The sequence below is a fragment of the Hippopotamus amphibius genome, chromosome 8 (genome assembly GCF_030028045.1).
Source record: "Hippopotamus amphibius kiboko isolate mHipAmp2 chromosome 8, mHipAmp2.hap2, whole genome shotgun sequence".
Lineage (NCBI taxonomy): Eukaryota > Metazoa > Chordata > Mammalia > Artiodactyla > Hippopotamidae > Hippopotamus > Hippopotamus amphibius.
Window position 1 is genome coordinate 107,797,777 of NC_080193.1, and position 20,784 is coordinate 107,818,560.

At 39.6% G+C, this 20,784-nt stretch overlaps 1 protein-coding gene across 5 annotated transcripts in view; it reads left to right on the forward strand.

The window, feature by feature from the left end:
* Positions 1-20,784, forward strand: part of HECW2 (HECT, C2 and WW domain containing E3 ubiquitin protein ligase 2) — a 387,653-nt gene that overhangs the window by 216,424 nt on the left and 150,445 nt on the right. The window contains exon 1 of one of the 5 annotated variants that reach the window (XM_057746093.1): positions 7,523-7,751. The exons of the other annotated variants lie outside the window; for them this stretch is intronic. The gene's annotated coding sequence lies outside the window, so the exon portion shown is untranslated. Of the gene's footprint in view, positions 1-7,522; positions 7,752-20,784 lie in introns of those variants that run through there. 5 annotated transcript variants of the gene reach the window in all.

The window sequence follows — 20,784 nt, forward strand, 5'->3', positions numbered from 1 at the left end:
AAATCAACTGGTTTGCAAGGCAGAAATAGAGACACAGATGTAGAGAACAAACATATGGACACCAAGTGGGGAAAGCGGGGAGGGTTGGGGGGGAATGAATTGGGAGATTGGGATACCAAATAGTACACTATAAATATATCCAGTTTATTGTAAAAAATAATAAATAAATAAATAAATAAATAAAATAAATTAAAAAAAGAATAAATGTGGTTCTTTTCTTTTCTTTCTTTTAGTAATTTCCACTACTGAACTAAAAATCCAGCTATAGCGGAGTCTCCTTTATTTGACTGACATGTATATTGAAGCTCTAAGGATATATTATTTTTCCTTATGTGTGAATTTGGTATTAACACCTAAGAATGTAATATTTTTCCTTATCAACAAATTCTGTATTAACCCCAGATTAACGTAAAGACATGTGTTTTTAAATGAAATATTAACAAGGTTTATACACATTCCCACAGGCCTCATTCAATTCATAACAACTGTTATTAAACATGGTTAATGGATTCCGTAGCTATGCTATTTTTTTATTCCAAATAAAATTATATTACTATAAAGTAAGGTGAATTTAAGAACAGATTTTAGGCATGTAAAGCTTTGAAAGTAAAATAAAGTCTGTAAAATCATTACAATAAAGAAAGATGTACAATTATTTTATTTGTGTATATGTGTTCTTTGTTTTTGTCTGTAAGATGAGAACATACCTTTTTCTAATAAGGTTTTGTATATGTCTGAGATAGCAAAGAACCCAATAAGATCCTGGAGATTCTCTGCTGAAAGCACATATATAGAGACTCTGATATATTCACATTAGTGGGCATTTCAGAATTGGCATTTATGACATACCAAGATAGTGTATGATACAGAATCAAATAACCACACAGAGTCCCAAACCCTGAAAGAGTAGAACTCAAATTCTATTGTGTATTAGAATCACCTGGTGAGGCTCATGTTTAAAATTCAGACTAAATTTCATAGAGCAAGCCAGAGAAATTCTGATTCAGTGGGTGTAAGATGGGTCTTTGGAGTCTTCATTTTTAACCATTACCTGAGCTATCTCTGATATAGATAGTCCTTTTTTTTTCAAAAGTTTTTTTTTTTTTTTTTTTTGATGTGGAACATTTTTAAAGTCGTTATTGAATTTGTTACAATATTGCTTCTGCTTTATGTTTTGATTTTTTGGCCTTACCTCCCCAACCAAGGATTGAATCCACACCCCCTGCATTGGAAGATGCAGCCCTAACCACTGGACCATCAGGGAAGTCCTTATAGGTGGTCCTTAAACCACACTTTAAGAGTCACTGTCCTGGAGTCTCAAAATCTAATAGACCATATATTACGGTATGTGTGTATGTGAATGTTTGCAAATTTATTTTAGTAGAAAACTCAAAAAAGAGACACGCATCTTTGGAACTTTGCAGTATTCCCTGCCCTAACAATTCTCATGTTGCTTATTTCCAATCCATCTTAAGAAAAGAGGAAAACTAATAAGAAGACAAGCAAGCACAGGAAATATGAAGAGACAGGGAGGGACACTAACACGAGAAACAAAGTTTTTGTCTATATTTAAATCTAGAATAGTGCTCCTCAAAATACTGGCCATGGCCCAGCAGTAGGCCATAAGCTGGCTGTTAATAACCTGAGAAAAGCATAGAACTTGAGCATGAGCCTTTAGAAACTTTTACAGAAATTTGTCAGAGTAATTTTTTTTTTTTTACAATAAACTGCATATATTTAGAGTGTGCTATTTGGTATCCCAATCTCCCAATTCAATCCCCCCCAACCCTCCCCGCTTTCCCCACTTGGTGTCCATATGTTTGTTCTCTACATCTGTGTCTCTATTTCTGCCTTGCAAACCAGTTGATTTGTACCATTTTTCTATAGTTCACATAAATGTGTTAATATACAATATTTGTTTTTCTCTTTCTGACTCACTTCACTCTGTATGACAGTCTCCAAGTCCATCCATGTCTCTACAAATGTCCCAGTTGCATTGCTTTTTACAGCTGAGTAATATTCCATTGTGTATATGTACCACATCTTCTTTATCCATTCATCTGTTGATGGACATTTAGGTCGCTTCCCTGTCCTGGCTATTGTAAATAGTGCTGCAATGAACATTGGAGTGCATGTGTCTTTTTGAGTTATGGTGTTCTCTGGGTATATGCCCAGTAGTGGATTTGCTGGGTCATATGGTAGTTCTATTTTTAGTTTTTCAAGGAACCTCCATACTGTTCTCCATAGCTGCTGTATCAATTTACATTCCCACCAGCAGTGCAAGAGCGTTCCCTTTTCTCTACACCCTCTCCAGCATTTACTGTTTGTAGGTTTTCTGATGATGCCCATTCTAACCGGTGTGAGGTGATACCTCATTGTAGCTTTGATTGGCATTTCTCTAATAATTAGTGATGTTGAGCAGCTTTTCACGTGCCTCTTGGCCATCCGTATGTCTTCTTTGGAGAAATGCCTGTTTAGGTCTTCTGCCCATTTTTTGATTGGGTTGTTTGTTTTTTTGATATTGAGCTGGATGAACTGTTTATATATTTTGGAGATTAATCCTTTGTCTGTTGATTTGTTTGCAAATATTTTCTCCCATTCTGAGGGTTGTCTTTTTGTCTTGCTTACAGTTTCCTTTGCTGTGCAGGAGCTCTGAAGTTTCATTAGGTCCCACTTATTTATTTTTGTTTTTATTTCCATTATTCTAGGGGGTGGATCAAAAAAGATCTTGCTGTGATTTATGTTGAAGAGTGAAGAACCACATTTATCCTTAATTTGTGTATGCCTTTCAGAGTTTTTGACACATTGTATTTCATGTATGTATTTGTCTGTTAGAAAAGTGAGGGTCATTTATTCTTATTTATGAAAGCAGTGAATCATAATCCTGATATTTTGTCTTGAATGGACATTGATAAAAGGGTTTCCTTATTCACCTAAGGTAATAGAATCAGTTCTTTGGGGATTTCACTCTCTTCCTAAGCCTAATGATATCAATAATTTCCCAGGTAACGCTGCAAAACCCTAAGAAAGTAACAGATCCATACTTACATGTACTGAACTCAGAGTACCACAGGAATGTGCTGGTTTGAAACTGTGTAGGCTACTGGAAAATCTTCCTCTGGACCTTTCAACCTTGCCGTTGTGTGCCCTTGATCAAGTTACTAAACCTCTCCAAACTGTTTCCTCATCTTAAGGATAACAACACCTCTCAGAATTGCTGGGAGAACTCCATCCGTTAATGATTCTGAAATACTGAACACAGTTCTTGGTGTTGGTGAGTGGTAGTTAATTCTTGTTGGGAAATTTGTATAGCAGTGGGAAATGTGTGCATAAGCTTTGATGTCATGCAAACCCTAGACTTGAAATTCAGCTGGTTTCTTGCTGTGTAATCTTGTGTGAGCAAGTAAGCAAGTAATTCAATCCATCTATCCCCCACTTATCTTAATTTGTGAAATGGGGATAGTAGTGATGATTCCAGAAGGTTATTCTGTAATGAGGGAGTGTGTGCCTGGCACGTAGAAGGGTCTGTTTTCTTTTAATCTCTATTGGAATATAATTACTTTACACTGTTGTGCCAGTTTTTGCTGTACACCAAAGTGAATCAGCTGTATTTATACTTATATCCCCATATCCCCTCCCTCCCGTGACTCCCTCCCACCCTCCCTAACCCTGTCCCAGCCCTCTGAGTCATCACCCATCATCAAGTTGATTTCCCTGTGTTATGCAGCAGCTTCCCACTGTCTATCTGTTTTACATTTGGTAGTGTATAGATGTCAGTGCTGCTCTCTCAGTTTGTCCTTGCTTCCCCTTCGCCACCCACCCCTGCTCTGCCCCTTGTTCTCAAGTCCGTTCTCTACATCTGCATCTTTATTCTTGCCCTGTCACTGGGTTCATCTGTACCATTTTTCTAGATTCCATGTATCTGAGTTAGCGTACGGTGTTTGTTTTTCTCTTTCTGGCTTACTTTGCTCTGGATGACAGACTCTAGGTCCATAGATATCAGATGATAGTCATTATTATTTTTATTGAATTTGCCTACCACTTTCTAAGCTAAATTAAAAAAAAAAAAACACGTTTCATATACATGTGTCTACTTGAGTTTAAATTGGAGGGTCCTCCCCTTGATCTTTTAGCAGCTGTTTCAGTTTCTAATTTGTTTTCAAAAGCTTTCTGATTTACACATAAACCAAAGTGTATTTCCATTGGAAGATTTTGGGAATCTGAAAACAGAGCAATGATGAAATGAGCATTCATCTGGCTGCTTTATGAACACAATGTCAGAAGAAAAAGTAGGCAATACAAATTTCAGCAGATAGGCAGACACTTGCTACAAGACTTTAGTAATGCATATGAGTGATGTCAGACTCACAGGCATGCAAAATACATAAACACAAAGGAAATTCATAATGGGCTTTTCAGGAAAAGGGTTGTTGCTTCCTGATATGCTAACCTTGATTCTGTTTTGTGTTTTTGGTGCCAACATAAAGAGAGCTGGAGGAGACACTTGGATTTTTCCATTGTCAATTTGTATTGCAATCTAAGAATTGTGTTTTGCTCTTCTCTACTTTACTCTTAATAAATATTCTGTGAGCTTTGGGGAATAAGCTACTTTAGTTAAGTGATGTCTTTAATTTACATGATTAATTCATTCAGCAGCCACAAATCACAGTTCCACCCACAAGCATCCTTGTTGATCAATAGCTTAGAATGTTGAGAACTGTGATAATCAATTGGGCTTTCAGAAGGCGAGCTTAAGGAGATGGGGAAATGGACAATTTCCCTTCCTTTATTTTTAACCTCCCTTTTCTCTCCCTATATGCTGACACTTAAATTTTCTAGTCTGTTCTCCTTCTGTGGCCTCTTCTTTCCCGCATCCTCTGTGCTCTAGTCACACTGGTCTTCCTTCAGCCTCTGAAAGGGCCATGCTGCTTCCCATCGCAGGGCCTCCGCACAGCTCTTCTATCTGGAATGAACTCTCTCTCCTCTTCCCTCCCCTCCTTCCCAATTCCTAATCAGCCTTCAGAGCTTGGTCCACACGCTGACTCCTTGAGGGAGCTTTCTCTTATTCTCTGGCCTGGCTCATGTCCCCAGCTCATCCATTTCCTTACCCCCTTCTCTTTTTCCTTTGTAGCATGTATTATAATAGTAACTAAAGAATTCACTTTATATTTGTTCTTTAATGTTTCTTTCTCTTTCTAGAACAGAAGCTCTGCAAGAAAGAGCAGGGGCTATGTTTGTCTTGTTCACATGTCTCCCAGTGCCTAGCACCATATGATGATAGCACAGTAGGTGAAAATGCTAAGGTGTCATATGGATGCAGAGTTGGTATTAATGTGCTTCACCATTTTATTTGTCCCTATGGATTTTGTGTTTTTGTTTGTGTGTGTGTGTGTGTGTGTGTGTGTGTGTGTGTTTTCTTCAAGGGTGTGGTTTGGAGGAAAGAATGGCATATGTAAATTTCGAGGTCTGCCACTATCCTCCTCTGGCTGTACCTCCTCAATACAGTAGTTTACTGTGAGTGAGGAGGACTGGCTGAACTACTTGTGTTTAAGAAACAGCATCCCCATGAAAGGGTACGTGTATGTGATGACCTTAAGCCTAAGCTCTAACATTCATCTAACCTCCCTTGCTCCACTCTATAATTTTCTTCCTTGGTCAACTTGGGGAAATCTCTGTTCTGTTATGACAAAGGCTTGTGCTGTGCGGAAGCAGATTTCCTTTACATAGGAAAATAGCCTGTTTGTCACATGTGAATGTCAGTGACACATGGATGGACCAGAACCTAGAGTTCAGCTGAAGTGGCGTATCTGGCAAATGCTACAATATTTGGAAGGCAAAGAGTTGTGGCTTGGAGAGCCAGAGTGATGGGAGCGTCAAGTGGGTCCAGCTGCCTGGGAGTGAGTGGAGGTAAGGGTTAAACACTTTCTTACACTTGAGATGAAAACAGAGATGCTGACATTGTTGAGAAGTCTGTTGGTCATGGGCTGTAGCCATCTTTCATGCCAATAATAGGAAATAAATTCATCCTTTCTAGCTTATTTTTTCTAATCTCCTAATGGTGACTGAAGCTGCTGTGGGCTCGTTGGCCATCTATTGATTGGTGAGGTCACTGGGATTTTCACAGTGTTATTTGAGGGAGGCGGTGTATTGTAAAAGAGCTTGTGTTTGAGTGTATTCAGATTTGACTTTAATCGTGGCTGTTATCACTTCCTCTCTTGTGAGTCTGTTTCCTCATCTGTAACATGGACCTAATAACACTACTGACCTCAGCTTTAGAGCATGGTGGCATTCATTAGAGACTATTTTTTAAGCATTTACTGTCAGTTCCTGGTACGTTGTAGGTATTCCATGCATGCTTGCTATTACTGTCGTTTGCTAGGACACATCCAGAAATCCACAGTGATTCCTCCTAAGATGTGGCTGGGTTTGCATATCCAGAAGAGGCCTGGACAGGGTGGTGGTGGTTCTGGAGTGCCAAGCTTGTTGTGTTCACTCAGTCTAGTCCAGAATCAGCCCAAAGTTCTGTGGTCCCTGGAAACTTCGTGGCAAACTGTGTCTGGGTTAAGGAAGCAGTGGAGAGTAAATTGCAGCCACCAAATGTAGCATGGAGCTTAAAGCCAGTCTGCCTCACTTCACAGCAAGAACACATGACAACTGAGGACATCTCATCTTGCTTTCCTGGAAGTTTGCTAGAAAGATATGGTCTTGCAGCCTTTGCTTGCACTCATGCGTTCAACCAGTATTTAAAACTTGCAGTGCCTGCCCTGGGTGGGCTCACAGCTTATGCGGCTCCTCTTTCCATTGAAGAACAATGCGTCTGACCTGGAGAGTCTCCCACCACAACTGCTTCCTAGAATAAGACAGGAGCACCAGCTAAATTGGCTATTGTATCTATCTTTGTATTAAAAGTAGAGTCTGAAAATAACTTCTGGATTGATAACCACATTTGGGGATTTTTCATGAAAGCTTTTTGATACATTAAAAAGTTTTAGTCCTTTCTTACATTTTGAGATCACAAGTCCACAAACTCCATTCTGGATTGGCTAGGATACTGTAAGCCTATTTCAGTAATTTAAATGAAGGCTGTATCTGATTAATGCTAACAGTAAATTGGAGTTTTCCAGATAGTGGCCACTCTATTCTGGGTAAATCAAACAGAAAGCCCCCCTCTCTGTGATAACAGTCAGCTTGTTGGCCTCGGTCCACTATGTGAGTGTGTGTGTGAGAGTGTGTGTGTGTGTGTGTGTGTGTGTGTGTGTGTGTACACATAACTCATTCTTTGGAATTCTCCCATGGAAAAGCAAAGGAAGGAAGCTGAGGGGAGGATGGGGCGATTGCATCCTGTGCTTTACAGGGGCGTGGCCACAACTGCCTCAGCCGGGATGCTGATACATGATTTTTTTTCACTTTGGATGCCTGAATGGTGATAAGTCTTGATGAAAGGCAGGGGCGGCTCTCAGTGTTGTTTGTAGAGTCCCACTCAGTACTTCATTGCTAGAACTTTGGGGGAAAAGGAAGAGCAGCAGGAGCATCTGAAGTGGACCCGCAGAGCTCTCCCTGCCGCATTAGGACTCCAGACCGTCTTTGACTTCAGTTTGGGCCACTCCTATGAATGAAATTGCCAAGTGGGTAGCCCAGGTACATGGTTTTAAAGAGACTGAAACGTTTCTTCATGCTGATTCCTAAATCTGATTTGAAATGATGGATTCTGCCCTGGCGGAGGCAGAAAGGAACTCTTGGGATTTTGTGAGGTAAGGTATTAGAAAGTTCTGTGAAATGAATTCTGCTCTCATCTGATTTCCATATCCAACTGTTTGGGATTTACAGTTCTCTCTGCCTTTCGCTTTGAAAAATTCTTAGTGCAGTCCCCTCCCAGCTTGGTTGGGGACAATTATTAACGAATTATGCTGCGCATTTATCACATTTAGTCATTTGACATCTCGACATAGGAGATCAGTGCTGGGATTAAAGCTCTTGTAAAACTTTTACAAATAAATATGCAGTCCCCTCACTGTGAACTTCTAGAGTCTTACTGGTTTTAGATGAGTTATTTTACTGTGACGTTAAGTACAGGTTCTACCTACAAGAATGCTTTTGAAAATGGCAATAGACTGAGTCCAAATAGATTTCATGACAGGTTTTCTGCCTCTGGAATAATAATGTTTCTGATGGATTTAAAAACTCTTCTCTTAGGGAATGAGATGTTAAAACAGATTTGTTTGTAATGTAACATTTTTGTGGACAAGTATTCATTCATAGGAATTCACATTCTAGAGACTAATGATTTAACAACAGTCTTACAACAAAACTTTAACTCAGGATTAAAACCATGTTTTTAAAAAATATTTCCTTGTGGCAGCTGTGGCAGACTGGTTCAGTTTTCTGTAGACCTTATAAGTCTACTTTAATTAATTGTTTAAAAACTGGGATGAGTGCAAGGCAAAATTTCAGTTCTATTTTAATTTTTTCAACTTAGTATTTTCCAATAAAAAATTTTATTTTTTGGCTATATGCCAAAAATGGTTCTCAAGGGAGTAGGGATGTTATTTTCTATTGTCATAAAGCATATAATTGGCGTTTAGTGCCTGAGAGCCGGGGATGCTTAACCATTTCTTTAATGCACTGGACGGACCCTTGCAAGGATTACATGCTAGAATGCCAGGAGTGTCCTCATTGAAAAACATTGATACATGCTCAGTTTAATGAAAAGGAAGTTGATGACTTAGTAAAGATTCAGGTGAGCAGTCTAATCTCTGGGAAGGTTATCCATCTTCTGATCAAGCCATTTTGGGGAAGGACCCAAGGGAGTAACTACTTCTGCAAAATTATTCTTTAGAATCAGTAGCAATAACGGTTCCAGAAGGGTTCCTCCCACATATTCTAATTGATATTTTCAGAACTAGTTTGGATTAGGTCCAGCAAGTATCTGGTTCACTTCAATAAGGTCAAACTCCTTCTTTAGATAAAATTATCTATTATAGTTTCCAGTCCTTATTATATGAGCTCACTGAGATCAAAGGAGTAATTTACCCTGAACCAAAGGATGATTTGGTACTAAACATTATATTTTATAATGGTATGAGGGTGAGTCAAAAATTATCCACACTCTGGCTGTAGAATTTATTTTAATTAACTTCTAGAAAAGACAAATATATCATCTTTTGATATAATCTCCTTGCTTTTCCATACACTTTGTCCAGCTGTCAACAAGCTTTCATATTCCCTTGTTAAAAAATGTTTTAGGCTGAGCTGCAAGCCATGAATGCACTGCTCTCTTCACTTCTTCATCAGAAGTCAATCTTTGTCCTTGTAGGGCTGCTTTCAGGGGACCAAACAGGTGAAAGTCCGATAGAGCAAGATCAGGACTATAGGGAGGATGCTTTAACACCTCAAAACAAAGTTTTTGCAGAGTGTTGACAGTGTGGGCAGAAGTGTGTGGACATGCACACCCTCAGACCACAAAAAATGAATCACTGCACGCTGCTCTTCTTTCATGCAAATCAAAAATGGGGCATCCATTTTTGCTCACACTGCTGTTACAAATGAACTGATGTAACACGTTCATACCTGCACAGCAGTGACTGGGGAGACAGTAGCCTTCAATGGAAAATGCTGATAAGACAGTGCAGCCAACAGAAGTTTTAATATAACTGGAGTGCAGATAATTTTTGACTCACCCTCATACATTTCTCAGAATCTTCAGTTATCACGTGCAATGTAAAAGTAACATCCTGGGGGATCTAGAGGTTGCTTTTAAACTTCACTTAGTATTAGAAGGAATTATCTGTGAGTGAGAGCTTAGTGTATGCATGGTATTTAAAAAAATAATTAGAGGAAAGAAAGGAAGATATATAGTCAAAACATTGTAATTCCTGGCAACTTTTTATACACAAAGTGCTGTGACAGAGATTCCCAAGTTGAAACTGTATTTAAAGTCTCTGATTTATTGTGTAAGGAGATGGGCACCTCTGCCTGACTCTTTATTAAGTCAGGCTTAAAGTTCATGCACAGAAATTTTGGCTTTGAGTGACCCTCCGTCCAAGAACTGGACAGTATTCAGATACTCTGTGCAGGAGACTGTGCTACATGGCATAGTACGGTACGTGGCATAATGTACCATTACTGTACATACGGCCTGCTCTTTTGCTGCCTGGTCACTTGGGATCTGTTGCTTAAGAATGCAGAGTCTCCAAAAACATAAAAATAAGTATGCTTTTGTTTTAATTTAAGTATACTTATGAAAGATCAGAATAAAATAATTTATTTAAAGGGAATACATTTGAAAAGTTAAAACTAAAGAAAGAAGTTGAGGAATTGTGCTTTTGAGTATTAAAAACATAGCTCTCTTTAAAAAGGATGAAATAGACTTAAAAAAAAAAATAAATAAAAAGGATGAAATGGATTTAAAAACCTACATATGTATCTCTTAAAATATACCAGGTTCACATCCTGTACCCATGTCCTCCTCACAGCTTTCTAAGAGTGCTGTTGTCATTTTATAGAATAAAGAAATGGAGTCTTTGCAGTTTTAAGACTTGCCCAAAGTCATAAATCCAGTAAATGGGAAAAATGGAATTTAAACTCAGGCCTGCTGTTTCTTGAAGTTCTAGGATCTTAGCATCACCCAGCAGCCACAGCCTGGCAACATCATTATCAAGCAGTATACTACTTTCATTGCACCTGTAATAAGTGATATGTACCTAAAAACAAAAAGCATACTTCTGTTGGTGAATAGAGGGTCCTTGTGGACTGCTAGTGATATATTAAATATGTTGCATGAAGGGTTTGATTGAATTACTAAGTGATGGAGATCTGTGTTACTTCTGTGTTGGATTATTAAGGTTGAGTGGGGGGAAGCTGGATTTTCAGGAGTTGTTTGAATAAAGAGGGGGAAGGGAGGAACATGGTGGACTTAGAAAGTGAGATTGCAGGATGGTTGTTGGGCTTGGAGAGAGTTGAGAGGAGGGTCGGTCACCTCACAGGTCATTGGACTGAAGAGCCTGGAATTGGTTTAGAGCCTTTTGCACTAAGGGTGGATATTTATAGCTGCCTCGGCTCTGTGTGCACAGGAAAGATGGAGACGGGGGGAGGGTCACGTTTAGGTTATGGCTCCAAGGCTTGTGCTGGACCTAGGCATGAAGCATCGTGGTGCACCGTCCTCTCTGTCCTTGTATAGTCTGCTCTGCACACTGCAGCCAGAATTATTTTTTTCAAATGCGGATCATGTCACTTCACTGACTTTCCATTATCCTCAGAGTGGAATCCAGCCTCTTCACCGTGGTCTAGATAGATGGTGTGGTGTAATGTTGAGAAGCATGGCCTACGGAGCAATACAGCCTGAGTTCACTCTGCATGTACTAGTTTTGGGATTTGGAGCACATTTCTTAACTCCTCTCTACCTTTGTTTCTCCATCATTAAAAATCTGATAATAATACCTCAAAGGATTGTTAGAGGTTGCAATGAGTTAAGAAAGGCAACACAGTAGAACAGTGCCTGGTGCAGAGTAAGCTCTCTAGTGCTTATTGCTGTTTCTTGCCACCTACAAGCTGGCCCTGCCTGTCTCTCTGATCTCATGTTCTCCCATTCTTGGCCGCATCCTTCACTCTGCATCACTTTGTTGTCCCTCAGAACATGGTGGGCTTGTCCTGTTTCAGGGTCCTTGCATTTTCGTTTGTTGCCTTTTCCCAAATCTCCTGGTGGAAAACACTCTCACTTCCTTCAAGGCCTCGTTCAAATGTTTCCCTCAACCTCCTATGTAAAATAGTACTCTCCCACCACCCTCCCTCCCCCTCCTGCTCCCTGGCTGTCTTTCTTCAACTCATGTCACCACCACCTGACATTATATTTTATCTACTATACCACCTGACGTATACATTATTGTGTGTCTGATTATTCATCACTTTCCCCACTGGACCAAAATCTCCATAAGAACAGGGACTTTGTCTTATTCCGCCTAGAATCCCTGTCACTTGGAATATGGCCTGGCAGAGATGGGATGTTCAGTAAATATTTGTTGAATTAATTTTCAGTGATTTTCATTTCCCTCATCACTTCTGTAGTTGTTTTCTTTCTGTTTTTAGGCCTTAAAGTCTTCCTTCTAACTCTTGTTAGCCTGTCATCACCTTGCCCCAAATTATGGACCTTTAGAAAAAGACCATTTACCTCCTCTTTCTCATGAAAGTTCTTTAGCAATAGCAAGTTTTGTTCTAACCTGTCAGCTTTGGTACCAGGAAGGGGATTGAGGCATTTTAGTGTCATTGTTACAGAATATTCCTAAAGGGCCTAATAGTGGATCTTGTGCCAAGGTGTTTACCAAGCTACCATGTGCTGACTATGCTTGACCCTTTAAAAGAATTTAGGCTTACATTCTCACTGTAAAAGTGTAATTGCTGGAGGAAATATAGCCATGCAGACTGTGATGGGGAAAATTATGTACTGACAGCAATGTGTGCTTCATTGAGACGTTGGAAACTTTTGTCTCAAATTTTACAAAGAGTGCCTAATTGCTGCTGATATTTCTGATGTGAAATTGGCCAAAATTATTACAAATTACATTTTTCTTGCAATAATATTTATTATAAATTTTTATAATAGCCAAATAAGAAACAATGTTTGAGATAAGTAAACTTTTAGTAATTTTTCCATTTGAGGTATTATCAAAGAATTTGAGTTTCCTATATTCTATATAGGAAAACATTCAGCAGAGGAAAAAGAGAAATCTTAATTTAGAAATACTCTGAAACTTTTCATCATGAAAAAACTTAAGATGTTTCAAAGGCTTTTACCAGAAACTGGTCATGGGATCTTACGTAAGCTAATTCATCTTTTTGTGCATTGGTATGACAGACTATAAGATATAAATAAAGTTGAATGTCAACTCAGCATAGTGATGTGATTAAATTAATAAGAAATTCTTGTTATGAAGATTGAGTTTAAATAAATTGATCTTGTTAAGTTAGTCTAATAGAGCTCAGCAATATTTTCCTTATTCTTCTCTGTTTTGAACAAGACAGCGATCTCTTTAAAAAGGCTTTATGCATTCCTTGGTAAGAATTTCATTTCCTCCTTTGTATTTTTTAATAATATAATCCTGATATTCAGTTAATGCCATATCATCATAATGAAAAGAAGATATGAAGACATCTTTTATTCAACCAAATATGAGCACCTACTGTGTGCCAGATATTGTTCCAGTTACTCAAGATACATCAATGAACAGAAGAGACAAAAGTCCTTGCCCTCTTGGAGTTTACATTCTAGAAAGAAAGAGAATATACAAGAAGTATAAGTAGATTATATAGTATGTTAGATGGTGGTAGGGTTATAGAAAAGGAATTGAGCAGAGTAGGTCCAGGAATGCTGGAGGCAGTCTGGAGATTTCATAGAGACAGTGATATGCAAGCAAAAAAGAAAAACAGTTTAAGCAGAGGATTGTTCCACAAGGATATATGGGGGGAATGCTTCAGACAAATGGACCCTGAAGCAGCATGCTGACCAGAACTTTGAGGATATCTTAGAGGAGGAAAAAAGCTTTCCTCTGTTCTCGTAGGTTTGGCTGCTGAGGCTGCAAATCAGACTGACAAAAGACAGATTCACAGGAAAAAGGGGATGCAAATTTTAATGGATGTCAAAAATTTTATTTCTACTTGCATGAAGCCTGCTTGCATATAAAATGAAGACCCAAAGAAGTGGTTAAACTCAGGAGCTTGTATGCTACTTTAACAAAAGACAATAAATTGTGGAGAAGTAAGTAAACAAAGGAAGGAGGGCTTGGCTTCTACGGGTGGTAAATTGTGGGAAGGTAAACATATGGGGGAAAGTAATGGAAGATAAGGGTTATTTAGGAAGGTTTGTTATGCAGAGTGAAGCTGGTTCCTTCTGCATTGACGAGTAGTGATTAAGAGTCATCTTACTCTTCTTGGTATGGGAGAGGGAGACACCTTTACAGATGGCAGTTTATGTCTTGCTTAGACGTAAAGGGGGAGAGCAGCGGGCTAACTGCTTTCAGCTCAAAGTGGCATACTTTGGCAAAGCGTGTACTCCGATTCCCCTCATTACCAAGGAGCCCGGTGTGGCTGTAGTGGGGGGGGATGGGGCGGGTAGGGAAAGATGTGGTCAGAGATCAGAGCTCTAATTTTGGGGGTGGTGGAAGGGGCTGCCAGATCCCGTAGGGCACTATTAACCTCCATAAAGACTTTGAATTTTACTCTAAAAGAAACAGAGATCCAATGAACAGAGGTAAGACATTTTTAATATGTAAACATTACCTGTGTTTAAAGTGAATTCTTCTATCAACCCTCACTGACTGAAACTCTTTGGAGGTATTGGCTAAAATGAGACCAAGTGTTTCTTCTTCTCAGTGATCTGTTGGTGGTCCCCCCCTTGTCCAAATGAGTGTTTCATTGACAAGTTGAGGATCAGGTATTTTATACAGGAAGTTGCTTCGCAGGGCCGCCTGCCTCTGCTCTGCCCAGCGTGTCTGGAGGCCTGAATGTTGAGGAAGACCCCTCAGGCGTGTGGTTAGGACTTGGCTGTAAGTTACATGACCCAGCATGGATCTACTGAGACATGGAACAGTCTTCAGATTGGGCTCCACCACCCCTGGTGAGGCCTCCTGTCGAGGAGACAGCAGTGACACACCTCTCTCCCCCCGGGGGGTGGGGAGGTGGCCCTGAATCCGCGTGTGTGCCCCACTCCACTCTCCGCCCCCACCCCCGCGCCAGTGCTCCCTTCTCAGTGAGGTATACGCCCTTCGGCGCAGGTATCCCCGAGGTGAGACCCTGCTGACTTGCCGTGGGTCTTCCCAGCCTCTCTTGCTTTTTCTGTCTTGAAATGTGCCCGTGTCTTTGTCTCTCATCTCTGGCATTTGTAATGAGCAAAACTTTCTGGCATCTATAAGAAAAATGCCATTCAGGTGGCTCCAAAGCCATAGTCACCAGTTGGTACATTGTCATTTGGTGGCATGGTGCCGTCATTGCAGTCCCTGAATATGTCTAATACACTTTTTTTTCCCCATCCAGAGAGGGTGTCAGTGTATGGAATTGGGCATCTAGGGACATTGGGTTAAAAACAAATGCCAAGTGTGCCAGTTCATGAGGAGTTTGTGAATTCTCATAGCACTTAATAAGGTTGGTGCTCTATTTGGTACAATCAGTGGTAAAGAGTCACCCCTCCCCTGCAACGTAGTTCATGTCTCAGCCATTGCCAGAGTTTTCCTCTCGCATAACTTGCCTAGCGGGATTCCATCACTTGCCTAGCACATGAGGATAAATTTGCAAAGTTTTAACAGTCAAACAGCCCCTGTGAAGGTGTGTTTTTGCCCAGGTCTAGAATGATCATTTTGATTCAAATTGTAGTTTAGGATTGCTCTCTAAATCCCAAATCCTAGGCAAGGCATCTCACTTCTGATGTAGCTGGAAGACAGCCAGGCCTCTTTATGATCCAATCTCAGGACATAGTTATATTCAATTCATATCCAAAAAGTAATTTAAAATCAAGTTAGATATTTATGCCATCTTTTGAGAAAATGTAGGGAGGAATTACTTTAAAGCAAAAGAACATTTGTAAGCGTCATTTTTCATCTGGCACAGTGAAATACTTTTTTTGTTCCTATTTTATCTCCAGTACTGTACAGAGGTTTTGGAATTATTAATATAGACATAGAAACATTTCCAAATTCAAATTAGATTTGGATATATTTGATGTGTCTGGTCATGTTTCCTGTATATTTTTTAATATCTTAAAAGCCGATTCACAGGACATTTCTGGAATCCAAAAATCATGTACAGAAAAAAAAATCTTTAAAAGATTGTTTTCGAACAGATCTCTGTGTGTAAAATATTATGGGGAAGGGAGAGTTTGATGCGTAAAAGACTTTATGCTTACGTTATTTTAGGTTTTTGTGGCATTTAAAAAAATCATTTATTTTTAAAAATTACTATTTACAGTCATATTGTAAGTTAATATAATTAATCCTACTTTTCCAAGGAAGAACATGGTAATGTCATGGGACCCAAGGAACAACAGTAACTTTTACCACTGAATTCAGCTCTAAATATGCCACTTGTTTGTTGCTTCTGAAGACCATTCATGGAACCAAAAAATGAACCTGGGAGACAAAACAATATGTCTAGGGAATAGTGAAGCAAAAGAATGAATGTACACCTTAATGACTGGCTTAAAAGTGTAGATCTCTGTAAGGATATCTTCGTATGCATCTCCCAAGGACACTTCAGACTTGATAGCACAAGAACCATAGTCATTATACACAGTCACAGGGAATGCTCATCATTCCTCCTCAGTTCTCCTTTGACACTTTATAAAGTATGCACACCTCTATCATATCACTGTCTACATCGCATTGTACCTTATATGCCAGTCTTCTCCTATTACACTGCCAACTCCTTATAGAAGGAAATGCATGTTCTTGACCTTCATAGTAGGCAGTCAATAAATGCCTTTCAGATGAAGGAGGGAAGGAAGGACAGAAAGAAGGAAGGAAGCAGGGAAGGAAGGAAGGAAGGGGAGGGAGGAACAAATGAGAGGAAAAGTAGTCAAAGAGATGTACATGGTCCACAGCATTGATATGATTGCTCAGTTTCTCTGGAAATTACCATGGAACAGATTTTTTTCCACGTGGGGTGTTTTGTAGTACCTGTATCAGAATCACCTGGTTGGGGGTGCTTCCTAAAATTCAGATTCCTGCATCCCAACTTAAACCTAATGAATCGAAATCAGCATTTTTGAAGACGCCCCCAGGATATTCACTGTGAGCAATGGAGCTGGGCAGTCATTACCCCAGAGGATCAGTTAGCTGAAGGAGAAGGTAGCCAGTGATGATTCGTGACCTACTGAATGTGCAGGAGATGTTGGTAAATCTGCTCATATGGAGATTTTGCTTAAGACTCTAAGGTAAAATCATGTGATTCTCATTAAGGAAAGGGGACTGTTTCTCACCTAATTAACCAAATCTGAGATAATTCTCTGAGCCACTATCCTCTGCAGCTAGTAAAATAGGGTTAGTTCTGTGTGCTCTAATCTTATATCCCTACTTCTTTATTCCTGGGTCCAAACACTTTGTTTCTCCTAGGAGAAGCAGACTTAATTAATTAATTAATACTTAATTCCAGTATTAATAACAAAATTAATTGGAATAGCCCTAAAGAGTACAATTGACCCTTGAACAGGTTAGGTTTGAACTGCTCAGGTCCACTTATGGGGGATTTTTTTTTTCAATAGCAAATACTACAATACCATGTGATCCATGGTTGGTTGAATCCATGGATGTGAAACTGCCTGTGGATAAGGAGGAAGCCCGCTGCATATGCAGAGGGCTGACTGTGAGTTGTACGTGGATTTTTGACTGCAGAGAGGGGCGGTGCCTCAACCCTTGCCTTTGTTCAATTGTAATTTTATTTTATTTGGGGGAGGGTGGGATTTTTCTATTTTAAAAATAACGATTAATTTTTATTTTTTAACATTTTGTAACTTTTTATTTTATATTGGAGTATAGCCGATTAACAATATTGTAATAGTTTCAGGTGCACAGCAAAGCAACTCAGCCACAAATATGCATGTACCCATTCTCCGCCAAACTCCCTTACCACCCAGGCTGCCACATAACATTTGAGCAGAGTTCCCTGTGCTTTACAGTAGGTCCTTGCTGGTTATCCGTTTTAAGTATAGCAGTGTGTACCTGTCAATCCCAAACTCCCTGACTATCCCTTCCCTTCACTCTTCCCCCTTGTAACTGTAAGTTCCTTCTCTAAGTCTGTGAGTCTTTCTGTTTTATCAATAAGTTCATTTGTATCATTTCTTTTTAGATTCCACTTATAAGCAATATCATACAATATTTCTTTCTCTGTCTGACTTACTTCACTCAGTATGACAATCTCTGGATCCATCCATGTTGCTGCAAATGGCATTATTTCATTCTTTTTAATGGCTGAGTAATATTCCATCGTATATATGTACCACATCTTCTTTATTCTTCTGTTGATGGACATTTAGGTTGCTTCCATGTCTTGGCTCTTGTGAATAGTGCTGCTGTGAACATTGGGGCACACGTATCCTTTCAGACCTTGTTTTTCTCAGGATATATGCCCAGGAGTGGGATTGCAGGATCATAGGGCAGCTCTATTTTTAGTTTTTTGAGGAACCTACATACTGTTCTCCATAGTGGCTGCACCAATTTACATTCCCACCAACAGTGTAGGCGGGTTCCCTTCCCTCCACATCCTCTCCAGTATTTATTTGTAGACTTTTTGATGATGGTCATTCTTACTGGTATGAGGTGATATCTCATTGTAGTTTTGATTTGCATTTCTCTAATAATTAGCAATGTTGAACATCTTTTCACGTGCCTGTTGATTGTAATTTTTAAAAACACTAAATGAAATCATTTTGGGAAAATATCATGGATTGCTAAAATAAGGCAAGTGTAGAGATTTTCGAAAGTTGTCTTTATCATGTTCCCACAATATTCACAAACAGGAATGAAAATTATATTAGAAGGATTTTAGGGCTTTTTGGGTGTGTGCTCTGCCTTTCTCTTTAGAGAAAATGTACTGCCAACTAGATTTATAAGAGAACAAAAGAATATGTAAGAGACATGAGTGGACAAGCTTTATATAAATCCTGCCAAACAAAATTAGGTTTAGAGAAGATATTTAGATACATGAATTAAACATCTCCAATGTTTCTTTTTGTAATTATATTCCAGCTAGAAGGTTACCTAAGTATCTGGAATATACACTTCTAGAATACAGATTCCATTGTAACTGTAACAGACACCTTATTCTTAGTAGGAAGGGAAATAAGAATATGGATGGGAAAGGGGGCAAGGAAGGCAATGGTTAAAGAGCAAAGGCAGAAAAATATGCCTCATGGAAGCTGACATGTTTCTAGGTTGAGAGAAAGAAGGTAAAGGTCAAGGTGAGAGAAGGTGACTAATGGAAGGGATTGGGTCAAGGGCACCAGTGTAATGTGGGGTAGAACCTTGGGCAGGAAAGCAAGAAGCAGGTATGGGTACAGAAAAGATGGCAGTAAGGAGATGGGGAAACCAGGAAGATGGGGCCTGATGTCCTTCATGTTCCAGATGCCATAGGATGCCATGCTCTAGGTCAGAGGGTGGAAATTAGAGAATGTGACGACAGTGGGACATATTTGAATAGTTCTTAAGAGAAATGGGGAAGGCAAGTGGCCACGTATAAATGGAACAATTGATAATTGGATTTAAAGACCAATGACATTTCTTTGATCTATCAGAATCTTTATTCAATTAAAGGAAGAAATAGATTTATAATTGTGTCTATATTATACAGGTAGGGAATTTAGAACCCTTTCTTTGGTGTACTATTTTATACTTAGTTATTTTTCTTATTTGGAGTGGGGGCATTTTAAAAAGACTGGATCACCTAATATAGATGTTAAACGAGCGTAAAGAAAAACAACTTATACAACCTGGGAAAAAATATTCTGTCCTCAAATATGCATGAAAAGTAGATCTGAGCAGAGAAACACAGTCACCGAGAAGATGTTCTTTGGCTAGACTAGAATGGATTGCCACCTAAATGAAGGTGTTAACCTACTTAAAGAAAAAAGGTTTAGTCTGAAGGACAAGTTAAAGTTGGTCTTCTTGAAACAAAGACAAGGGATGAGTCATTCTAGGTATTTTCTAGAATGGTGCCACTAAGGCTGGCCAGAGCTCTGCCAGCTCGTGGCAGTAGGAGCTGGAGCCATGGCAGAGGTTGTAAGAGCCATCGCAAAATAATTTGAACTCTGTGCCCCTACACTGGTTTATTTCTAGGGATTTTGTATTTTCAGTTAAGAGTAGCTGCCACTCAATGACAAGAGTGGTAGTATCTGTCAGGGATGGTGGATTATCAGAAATATAATCTCATCAGAGAACAGAATATTAACCAACTTGGGTAACTTCTAAATGACAGACACTATGCTTGATTGGGGAATAAGACCTTCCCCATGAAGGTTTACAGAATTGTTTCTTGCTGTGGCATTTGGGCTTAAAAAAAAAATCAGAACAGACCCATTGAGCTTCTGCTCTGCACCTGTTCATCCTAATTCTGACCCATTTCTCATCATATATGACACATCTGAGTTCCCTATGAGCCTGAATACTGACGGTACATTTTCAACATTTTGCTTCAAGTGGCTGGCCTTTATTTCTTTAAATATAAATTTTACCAAATGGAGTTGTCCACATTGCCTGTGAACCAAAGATAGGAGTTAAAGTCAGAGATATGTGGTTTATCCCAACGCCATGAGCTGGTGAGTGAATCGAACACTTAACTCTAGGTCTCTTTCTTGGTAAAGGGTCTGAGGAGGAAGCAGCCATAACTCGTTCTCCCTTGTTTCCGACTTCTGACACCAAGGGAGGATATTCGTGCAATGCAGCATTTCTACCTTGAAGTGAATCTGATAGGCAAAGGAGAAGTTATTAGTGGACGCTTCTTGGCACAGGAGAGGCTAGCCCTGGCTCTCTGTCCTAATTCTCCTGCAGGCACGTGTAAGGGGCTGTGTCACGCCTCAGGCCTCACTTCTGTGTGGGGCTCCGTCCTCTTAGGATATCTCCGCACCCTGCTACCCCCGCTCCCCTCCTGTTTCTGCTCCTCAGTGCTCCATCTTCCCAGGGTCGTTACATCAGAAGTGTGTACTTGGTTTGGCTTAACTGATGGCTTGGGAAGAGAAAGTTTAGTGATAGCAGAAGTGCAATCCCTCTTTCAGTGAGGTCACACTTTAACAAGTACAGTTCTATTCATGTCGCT